This window comes from Cryptomeria japonica, chromosome 6 (assembly GCF_030272615.1).
Source record: "Cryptomeria japonica chromosome 6, Sugi_1.0, whole genome shotgun sequence".
Taxonomy (NCBI): Eukaryota; Viridiplantae; Streptophyta; class Pinopsida; order Cupressales; family Cupressaceae; genus Cryptomeria; species Cryptomeria japonica.
In genome coordinates this window covers 114,091,807-114,103,398 of record NC_081410.1, presented here as the reverse complement: position 1 = coordinate 114,103,398, position 11,592 = coordinate 114,091,807, and positions in this window count along the sequence as shown.

The following is an 11,592-nucleotide window of genomic DNA, read 5'->3' as shown; positions in this document are numbered from 1 at the left end:
ATACTGAAAAATTAAAATATCATCCAAGTTTTCCCAAAACTCTTTTAATACCTCATTCATAAGCTGCATGAATGTGCTCGGTGCATTGGTTAGGCCAAAAGGCATTACTAACCACTCATGCAAGCCCTCCTTGGGTTTTAAGGTTGTTTTCCATTCATCGCCTTCTCTAATTTGGATTTGATGATACCTTCTCTTCAAATCTATCTTCATGAAGTACTTAGGTCCACTCAAATAGTCCATGATGTCATCGATCCTTGGTAGGGGAAATATATACTTGATGGATCATGATTCTATACATATCCTCCATTCTTCATCCTTATTTGGAGCTCGTACTGCAACTAGTGTACATGGACTCAAACTCTCTTAGATCAATCCTCTTTACAACATTTCTTTTACTTGTTTATTAAAATATTCATTCGTTACTAGAGTCATTCTTTGAGATATCCTACTCAACAACATGGCTCTAGGAATCAAGTGCATCAGGTGACTAAACTTTCCAATTGGAGTCAAACCGTCAAGCATATTATTAGACACAATATCTTAAAACTTATTCAACAAATTTGAAACTTCTACAGGTATGCCTTTATCATCTTCTCTATCAACTATAGGAATTAAATCATAACACATATGTTTGTGCTTCATACCTTTCAATTTTTTTTATATAATCAACTAAACATTTTTTGGTATTCCTACATACCTTTTTCTTCACCTCTTTCAAGGGCCTTGGTTTATGACATATTCTATCATTTATAAAGGAATAGGTGTTGGCATGTCCACCATGTACTACACACTCATCAAACTACCGCGGTCTCCCTAACAACGTATGACAAAATTTCTTAGACATAATATCACACAATACCTTAGCATGATAATTTACAATCTTGAACTTTATCAAACATTATTCATTGACCAAAGCTTTATGGTCCTTCTCTATGTGAGGCCCTACCCCGACTCAGTCTAGCATTTCAGTGATTTTTATGTTGAGACTATTATGGATTTAGAACTTATATGATTCCATGATTTGGATAACATTGCTATATGTTGATGCTTCATTTATATGCTTTATGATATAGAACTCTACATGATTTTAGAATAGGATAAATTTGAGATGATATATGTCATTATGGGATTTGTAGGACTTTACTATGGTGATAGAGATAGGATGCATGTTTTATGTGTGGATCAAAATTATGAGAATTATGATAATTGCTTATGTGGATTTGTTTGGATATAAGGTGTATTGATTTGTTTAAGTGTATATTGTATGTAGAGTGCTTGATGTGTATTCTTATTCATGTGTTTTATATTATATGAGGTTATTTGAAATCACTAATGTGTAATTGAGATGCGCAGGAAAATTATCCATGTGACCATGGAAATTTTATGGAGAACCAAACCTAGACCTATGTGCGTTCGTAAAACCAGGGTTTGTCTATTTGGAGAGACAACACCCCGTTCGTATTGTATTTTATTCATGAAAGTGATTGTTGCATGAATGTTAGAATGAATTTATTTATTTGTGTAAATCCAACAAGAGATAAATTTTCAAGTGTAATTTTTGTAAAAGTATTTTTATTGTGTCGCTTGACACGTGATCGATTTATGTTTTTTTTTTTTAAAATTGTCTCTTGGAGAGAGTTGTTTAACCATAGCTTTTTCAATTAATTTAATGTGATTCCATAATTGCCTTGGGAAGAGAATCTTTGGGGTCGTCAACTTAGGTTTGACCCGAAAATTAACTTCAGAGGGGTTTAAAAGGGGTTAAATGGACACCTAGGGGTAGTTTAAGAGCGTTTCCTAAAGCCCATAAGGTATACCTAAGGGTTAGGAGTAATTTTAGGCATGTTTCAACTCCCATGTGACCCTTTACACACCCTAAAAAGTAGGTTTCCTAAGTTGAGCGAAAATTGAAATTTAGAAGGCATCATCTAGGTTAGTTAACTTTCTATTTTGTTGAGAGATCTCTTTTGATCTTCTTATTCTTTTTCCTTTTTGAATTTTTAGAAACCTATGAGAACTCTCATTGAGGTCTTCTTAGGCAAGAATGAGAGAGTTTGCGGGTAATCACCCACTCTCCATTTTTGGAGACAAGAATTTTTTTGAAAGAAAGACAGATTTGGTTTTAGAAAATTTGGCTAAGTGTAGAGAGGCAAGGGTTTGTGGAATTGGGCTGCTCATGTTCAACCAATCTAGCATACCTTTGGGCAGTTGAAGGTTGGTCATATTTTCTCCTTGTATTGTTTAATATTGCATGTTGTGTTGAAAGGATTTGCTTGTGTAAAAACGCTAGTTTCTTGCATGTTTTCCTTGGAAAATTATTGTGTTTTATATTTTACTTTTTGTATGCATTTTATGTGCTTTGGGAGTAATCAAGGCCTCCTACTCTTGGGAGAGAGGATGGTCTTGTGGGTGGTAGAAGTGATAACCCTTGAGTGAGAGGCTCTCGTTATGAGAGTGATCACAAGGGATTCTATGTGACCCTTGTTGCATGGCTTGTTTATGCATTTGGGGGTCATAAGGAGGGAAATAAGGCATGAATGCCTTGGGGGGCATAAGGATGTGGGGTTGTTATACTTATGAGGTATTTGGTTTGCCATGAGGTGGCTATATGTTTTACCATACTTGCAGTCTCCTCAGGGTACTTGGTCCACTACCACCCTTGAAAAGACATCACAATGTGTGGTGCAGTGTAGCCTGGGTTGGGAATGTGTATGTGATTGTTTTTCCCATGATTGTTTGAGTTGCATGTGTGTTACCTGTCTAGGGCTTGGTTCTCCAAGCTCGGGGGTGGCTACTAGTTAGCCTAGGCTGGGAGGTGAGCACTCCATGGTCATAGCTTTGATTTAAAATGTAGGTTGTCGGAAGAAAAGAATAGGACAAGTGGAAGGTTGCAGGAGTTATTTGTTGTAGGAAATCATTTGTAAATGTAATTAATAATTAAAAAAGTCCTCATTTATTAGAAATGAGAGACCCATTGTAAAGAGACAATAGTGTCTTTGAAATACGTTTTAAAAAGTTGTAATATTTTAGTATGCTATTTATTGCAGAAAAGAAGTGAGTATTCTTAAATTTGTTTTCCAAAGTTCAAATTTTTTATATCTAATGTGTTTATGATAAATTGAAAAGCAAGAAATTTATTTTATTCTTATGCATTTAAAATAAAATAAAACAGGAAATGAATAAATTAGATTTGCATGCATATTGTAGGCTGGAAATAAAACATTTAGTCCTGTTTCTGTAAATGCAATATAGTATAATAAAGTTCTGGAAATTGTCTTTTCATCTATCGCAGAAATTAAAATCTAAGATAAATAGTTTATCTAGTCTATATAAAGATATATTTTTTTGTTGCTGTATAAAATTAATTTAATTCAGTCATTTACTTCATGCAAAAAATAATATCTAAAGTTAAATGTCTACCTTTAATTTTCATCCTGTTTTGTATAGTTGCTGGAATAATTTATTTAATTCTGGCAGTAAATTATTGCAGAGATTAAACCTATACTAACTAGTTTATCTCAATCCTAGCTAAACAGTAAAAAAATAAAAATACATTGTTTTAGTTCTGAAAGTTCCTTTTTAATGGATCTGTTAAAAAAGTTCATGTAATATTTTGCATGTAATATTATGCATGAAATATATATATATATATAAAGATTTAAAAAAAAGGAATATTATGCATGTAATATATAAATAAATAAATAAATATATTAATATATTAAATAAAACTTAAAAAAAAAAAAAAACTATATAAAAAAAAAATGTTATTAACATGGGGGTGGAAAAAGGTCGAAGGGCCGAAGCCATTGTGTGAACACACAATGGTCAGCCCGTGGCCTCCACTATGTGGCCTTGCTGCTTCCACTGTGTGGACACACGGTGTCGGCCGCTGCGGCTTCCACTGTGTGGACACACAGTGTCAGCCGCGACCGCCATTGTGTGGACACATAGTGGTGCTGCGCCCACCACTGTGTGGACACACAGTGGTGCGGTGGGTTCCACTGTGTGTCACAGTGGCACCACCCAGTACCATCGCCTCTCCTCCCCTTTGCTGTGATTTACATGGCCACCGCCCAACACAAAAGAAAAACTCACCCCTGCACAAATACGAGTTAGAAATAAAAATAAAACCCTAGCCGATTAGGGCTAGGGTAGTAAGAGAATTAAGAATGAAAAAATAATATAAAAGGATTCTTTTTATATTAATAATGTTAGGGTTTTCATAATGAGAACGTATATTTAAGTTTTTTTTTTTTATATATATATACATAAATATAAAATGTGTATATTTTATACATATAGTTTAATTAAATGAATGGATAATTGTAGGTTAAGAATTTTATTAAGTGGTCATAAATTATATATGGTTTTAATAAACATATGGGCATTATTTAAAAAAAAAAGTGTTTAAATTCAAAATATTTACGAAAATTATTCTATTATAAATTTTATGACAAATAGGGTAAGGCATTGTGATGAGATTAAACTTTATAGGAAAATTTTCCTTATGCATTTAATCGACTCTTTGAGTTGATTTCATTTAAACTACATTTTAATCTTTGTTAAATAAAATATAGACACTTACAAATCTATGTGCTAGGTCTAATTTAATTAGATCCTAAGATCAAATAAGGGACATTGGAGATTTATTGTTACCTACGTTAATTAATTTATTAATTTAGTTTATTGATTAAAATCGATGAGACAATAAAACTATTCAATTGAATTCCACATTTAATTTTAAATATTTTTGATTAGTTGAGTTAGTAGATAAAGTTAACTCTAAACTAGTTAAGACAAAACATGTTAGAGCATTTCATATTTGCTAATTTAATGTTTTAAGTTGTAAATTTAAATTTTTTTTTTATCCCGTTCTTGCCCTAAAGTTTGGGCATGACACTTTAACCAAGCAATCCAATATGGAATCAAATGCCTTTTGAACTCTCTAACTAGACTTTAAAAACAATTTCTTCTGAAATAAGGTTATTAGTATTGTATCCTTTAATTTTACTAGATTTCTACAATCCATTAGTTAATTACCAAGCTGTTTCTGGATTTGATTTATGTTTCTTTTTTGCATCAACATTTTGGATCACACTCTGTGATCCATCATCAGGATTTATAAGAGTGTCAAGAGATGTAAAAGTAACACACATCCTGAAACTCTCATACATATTGATTATGGATCACATTGAGTGATCTAAAACGTTGATGCATAAAAGAAATGCACAATCAAATCCAAAAAAAAATTGGTAGTTAGTATTGTATCCACCAATAATTACAATACAAACTTTACCTTCACACTTATATCTTGTGTGAAACGAATTCTTCCTCTAAGTTGGTTCTTTCTCTTCATTCAACAAGGCTCTTATAGTAACAAGAACGTCTCATCTTTCAACATCTTCTTAATGTGAAGATTTGACAACCTCATCTATATGTGAAACTCATCCATTACCCTTAGGTCCTCTATGTGTCCTTCCTTGTTGTCGAGGACATTCATATGCTTGATGCATTTCTTCTCCACACTAGAAACAAGTTCCACAAATTCCTCCTCTTTCTAGTCCTTATCCATATCTTCCTACTGCTCTTTGGTCTCCATTATTTTTATCATGAGGATGGTAGGTGCTATCTCCCTTTTGGTTATAACATCTACTTGATCCTTCAGTCTTCTTTTGATCTTCACTTTGACCTCCATATGATCGTCTAGTAGTCTTTCCACCATGACCTCCACCTCTTTGATTGCTTTCAAACCTTCTACTTAGCTTCTATTCTACCTTCCAAGAAAATTAATATGCATCTTCAATGGTAGACATTCTTACCAAACTCAACTCTTCTTGAATACTCAACCTCAACCCATATATGTATTAGGAAAACTTCTCCTTGTTGGTCTTCGATTGGCTTGTTCTAATTAAGACTTGGTAGAACTCTTCAATATACTCTTTGACATATTTTTCCATTTTCTTCAACCCTTACATCCTTTTCAACAAATAATGCTCATAATCAATAGGAATGAATTGTCTCTTCAATTTGTCCACCATCTAATCCTAGCTTATTATTTTCTCTTTTCCTCTTCCATTTCTCCCTAACTGACTTTATTTCCACCAAATACTAGCATGGCCCTTTAGCTTGATCTTTGCAAACTTGATCCTTTTAGATTCTTGACATCTTCATATTCATAATACGCCTCCATAACATTGATCCGAACAATCAATTTCCTTTGGATTTAGATTTCTTCTATAAAATGTAGAGATCTTAATTCTTGGCCTCTTTCTAATCTTGGAAATGACCCTCAAGGATTTATCTTTTCTAGGATTTTTTGCTTCTTTTTTCCCTCTAGATTTTTATCCTTCTTTAGAATAATCCTCACTTTCATTTCATTCTGCAATATTAACTTCTCTAAACATCTTCCCTTTCAGTGCTTGAACATGTCTTTGGAGGGATCTAAAATCCTCTTCTGCAACAACAACATTTCATCCACAATTCCTTTATGGGAATATTTTTTTTCACTTTGCTTACAGACCCACAACTACAATATTGGTGTAAAATACATCATGTTCGACAATCTATTTACACACTCCATGGATTTTTTCTTTGATACCACTTGATTAAAGGTACTCCCCTTACAAACCCAAATACACAAGAACAACAAAAAATAATAGAAAATGTAAGAAAAAACAACTTGCTTTATATTATCCCAATGAAATGAAAGCTACAACATTTAAAAAATAATATGCTACAACCACATGGCCTTTCTAATTACAATAACTTCCAAAGCAAGAGCAACAATCTATACCACTGGACCTGTCTTTTGTAACCCCCATTTGCTTGCTTTATTTGTAATATATAAATACCCTAGAATACTTGGGAAAACTGTAACCCTATTTTTGGGTTCCAAAAGCTTAATTGTCTATTATCCTACTCAATATTTTATTGGAAATTGGAAATTTGGATTTCTAGTAATCAAAATTTTGGGATCCATATATTTCAAATCGGTTGTTAGATATTTAATCATCATATATTGTTGGAAATTTTGTGAAGAGACTACAACAATGAGTTGAGTGGACATCAACTCATTCAACTTTTGATCCCATATGAGGTTTCTAAGGCCCTCAAAATTGTATTTAAAGTTGTATTAGATACATTTTTGAGAAAACTATAATATCTCTAAAATGCTATAGGATATTGAGATCATTCTTTCACCATTGGCTTCATTCCACTATTCGGGAGGTTTGTGTAATATTTTATGCAAAATTGCCAACAACTAAAAATAGTAACCCTGCCAAAAATAGTAAGCTTGCCATTTTAGCCCTTATTAAAAAATTAAACAATATTTTTGGTTGATGCAAGATTTCTTTTGCACCGTAGATGTTCTTGCATCATGATATTGACATAGTACCTAAACACTTTCCTTTACCTGAAGTAGACCAAATCTTGTTAAGATTCCTAAGAGTCTATTTAATCACTCCTTCACCTTTAAACATTATGAAACTTGACAAAGTGACCACACATATTTCTTATTTTATTCTTATCATCTCATATATGTGTTTAGTATGGAAATAAGAGCTCATAAGTTTACCTATGTAAATAACCTATTTCACACACATTACATTAAAAGGAGAGTGAACTCAATAGATTTAACCTCAATTCTATTAGGAAGAGGGTTGAATGCAAGTTGGATTCTACTCCTTTTTTGATTGAGTTGAAGATGCAATTGAAATGATGTAATTTGAAGGCTAGATCTAGGGTAAATGATGGGAATTAGACAAAAAATAGCATAAAACAACTACAGACATAGTATGCAGACACAACTAAATATGATCAGAAGGAATATAGAGGCACCTGTGACAACAAATTTCACCCGAAAGTATAGGACTGAGAGGCTCTTGGAGACTTGGTCCCCAACTATTAGATGTAGACAAATGATAAACTTTCAAAATTAGAATGTCACTAAAAGTATGTTCCTAGATGTTCATAAAAAAATTGCAAGACCATGTGGCATTTGATGACCCGATCCTTCACTTTTCACTTATGCAAAAGATAGATCTGGCCGTCTCTGTCTACTCTACCTAATTTTGTAATTTTGGCTCCTAAACTTGCCACCTACACATAAAAAGAGAATAAAAGGTTTTTTTGATAGGAGTTTACCTATGCCAAACCTCGGGTTCGAAATTAACCTTGAAATTGAATTAGAAATGCTTGAAATGATTGATTGAATTCATTATCTCTTTACTTGATGATGCAACTATCTTAGGATAAGTCCTCCACGTGTTGATGCAATAACATGATAAATCACATAAAATCCATCATGAAGTTATAATTGAAGATTCCTTGATATAGCTTGCTGCTCCTTGAATCATATCTACTCTTTAAGTGTTACTCTTGAATTGGAATTATATCATAATGATGAGATACTGATAGGTTGATGAAATGAAATGAGAGGGATGCTTTATATATATGTATTTCATAATAAAATCACCTTTAGGATGAATTAGAATTATTATTTTTTCACATGGAGCTAGATTTGAATAGGATAGAATTGTCTTATTATCCTCCTAAATTTGGTGGAAAAAAGTGTGGAACCATGTGTAAGTTCGCACAAGGTCCTAACAATTTCAGCTTGAATTTTTAGGGATGTGAGATAATAGTGTTCTAATGTTGAAAATAGATTTGTATGAAAATATATAATGTTTAGGTGGGGGAAACATGTCTTGAGATTTGAAATGGGGCAAGTTTTATAATAAAACAGGATAATAAAAGATAAAGGGAACACCTAGAATTAAGGGCCCAAATAATAAATTGTTGATGTATTAAAGCACAATAAGATTCATAATATTGAATTAAATATTAATAAATTATAATAAAGATCATATAATGCATAGAGGAATGTGATATACTAAAATGAGTGTTAGGAGAGTGTGAAATCAGACACCCTAATTAGAGGTGTACAATTTAACACACTACAATGAGCCCCCACTTTAGTGGAGTATGATCTTACAGTCATATTCATAGTAAAGTAGAAATGAAGAGATAGAGTATCTAAGAGAGAGATACACTAGGATAGAAGAACACTAATCGATATCATTAGCTGAGTTGAATAATGCAAGTATGATGCAAAATTCTCTTGGTCCTCTCTACAAATTGGAGATAAGATTCCTATTGCTACACATTGAAATATTAAATAATATAATACATTGCTAGTGCATTTGATCAGTTCTATTTGTCTTATCACATTTATGAGTTACCATACTTAAGCTCGAGATATGGTTGCTCGCCATTATATATCTTTTGATTAATTAGGGAGATCGCACGATGTGTGGTGGGGTTATATCAGATAGAAGCAAGTTCTAATACAACATCATCTTTTTATCAGGTATGTTCTCCGATCTTATGAATAATGCATTTGAGTAAATACGTTCTGGATTGTTCATCAGGATCGAACCAGAGAAAGATAAATGTATGATTGTTTTATTTAGGAAAATATGTGAATTTTGTTAGATTGGGAAATGAATTTAAACCATATGCACACCTTGTTCTTGGTGTATTAGTGTGACAATATGAAGTCTATAATTAAATTAAATTCATACATTAGAATGAATTAAAGACAAAGAGGTTGTTGCATTTGCATGCTTTAATAACTATTATATTATTGGTTATACCCAAAAGAATCTTAAGTCAAGTTTGGGTTAGGGTTTGATCAATCCTTAGAAATGTTGTCATTTATTAAATCAGTAAAGATCATGGAGTAAAATACACTAATGTCTTTTTTTGATTATAATACTATCATTGTCATATCTTTTAGAAAGTTGAGATGTTGAATTTATAAATTTATTGGCTGCGAGATTTAATAAGCTAATAATGAAGATAAAGTATCCTTTCACCATAATAAGATAAGTATACAACCTTCACGTATTAAGGGATTGCATAGTATGATAGGTAACCTTTTGTGGATACTGTTAAGAACTATTCACCATAATTAAAGTATTAAGCTTATAGGTTGTTATTAGATAACTGATCCAACATTCTTGTAAATTGGGATTGTATTTCCATGTTCAACAGAGTAGTGTGTACTAAATAACTTAGTTAAAGGAATCCTTGTGACAATTGAGTTTGTCAAGAGTTGGTAGACAATAGTAGGTTGACCATACTAATGTCATGTTACCATGAAGGACATTAAGATCATCATTGTTAGTTGACAAGTGACCGTTACGATTCAATGGGTTAGTGGACCCTTAATTCTATATATAATCAATGAGTTAGTTGGGATTGAGTGCATGTTATTATTTGTTACAAATATAAGATTTATTGTCATTGATGTCAAATGGTGTGGTCTAGATGGGTTCTAGTTTAGACATCAACAGAGTTAGCTACAGTGGTGAAGTATTTGCACTTATGTTTTTGGACCGAAGGTCACTGTGATTGGTACCATGGTTTAGAAATGGATAGGTTGCATTGGAAGTTTATCCAATTGATATCAACATGTTTTTGATGGAGAGGATAGTTAGAAGATTGATTTTTGTGGTCTAGGTGTTGCTTGTTTTGGTCTAGACTTTTGCAATTGTGAGATGATATGATTGGTACATTTGTTGGGTTATGTTATCGGAGTTAGATATAACATATGTTTTTTGTTCTGGTGATTGCGTGTGAGGTCACTACGATTGGTAACATGGTTTAGAAATGGATAGGTTGCAATGGTAGTTGATCCGATTGATATCAACTTGTTTTTTATGGCGAGAACAGTTGGAAGCTTGATTTTGTGGTCTAGGTGTTGCTTGTTTTGGTCTGGACTTTTGCAACTGTGAGATGATATGATTGGTACATTTTTTGGGTTATGTTATTGGAGTTAGATATAGCGGATCATTTATGTGAGTTGGAATTCACCATGGTTTTTTCCCAGTTTGGGTTTTCCACGTATAAAATATCGGTTTTCATGTGTGAATGTTTTATGATGTTATCATTCTATTCTCTTTGCTATGTATGTCAGTAATTAACTTGTTGATGCAAGATTGAAATTCAAAATTTTAGTTTATGCTGACTCAACCCCCTCTCAGCATCTAGTGTGTGTTCAACAAGTTTGTCAAGAGTCGGTAGACAATAGGAGGCTGATCGTTAATGTAGTGTTACCATGAAGACCATTAAGATCATCATTGTCAATTGACAAGTGATTGTTACGAAACCAATTAGTTAAAGATTCAATAGGTCAGTGGACCCTTAATTCTATATATAACCGGTGAGTCAATTGGGCTTGAGTACATTTTATTATCCTAAAAAGGTCTTTGTAGACCATTTTATGTCAGTAGACATGAGACAAATTTATAGCTAAGTGATTAAAGAACTAGTGGGTTAGCTATACCAAATGCTATATTTCTAGTAAGTCAATTTAAATCCAATATACACAAGTCAAGAAAGGGTGATGAATACTGATAGCATGTTTAATGTGCTTGCAAATTTAAAAACCTTAGCCAAGGTGGTGCTACTTTATGCAAGTGATTATTAGTTCACATGACCCAGATACACCTTCTAGTTAGATAGTCATACTAATTAGGGGGTACCTATAGTGTATGATCGACTAAGTATGTGTAGGTTCTAAACACT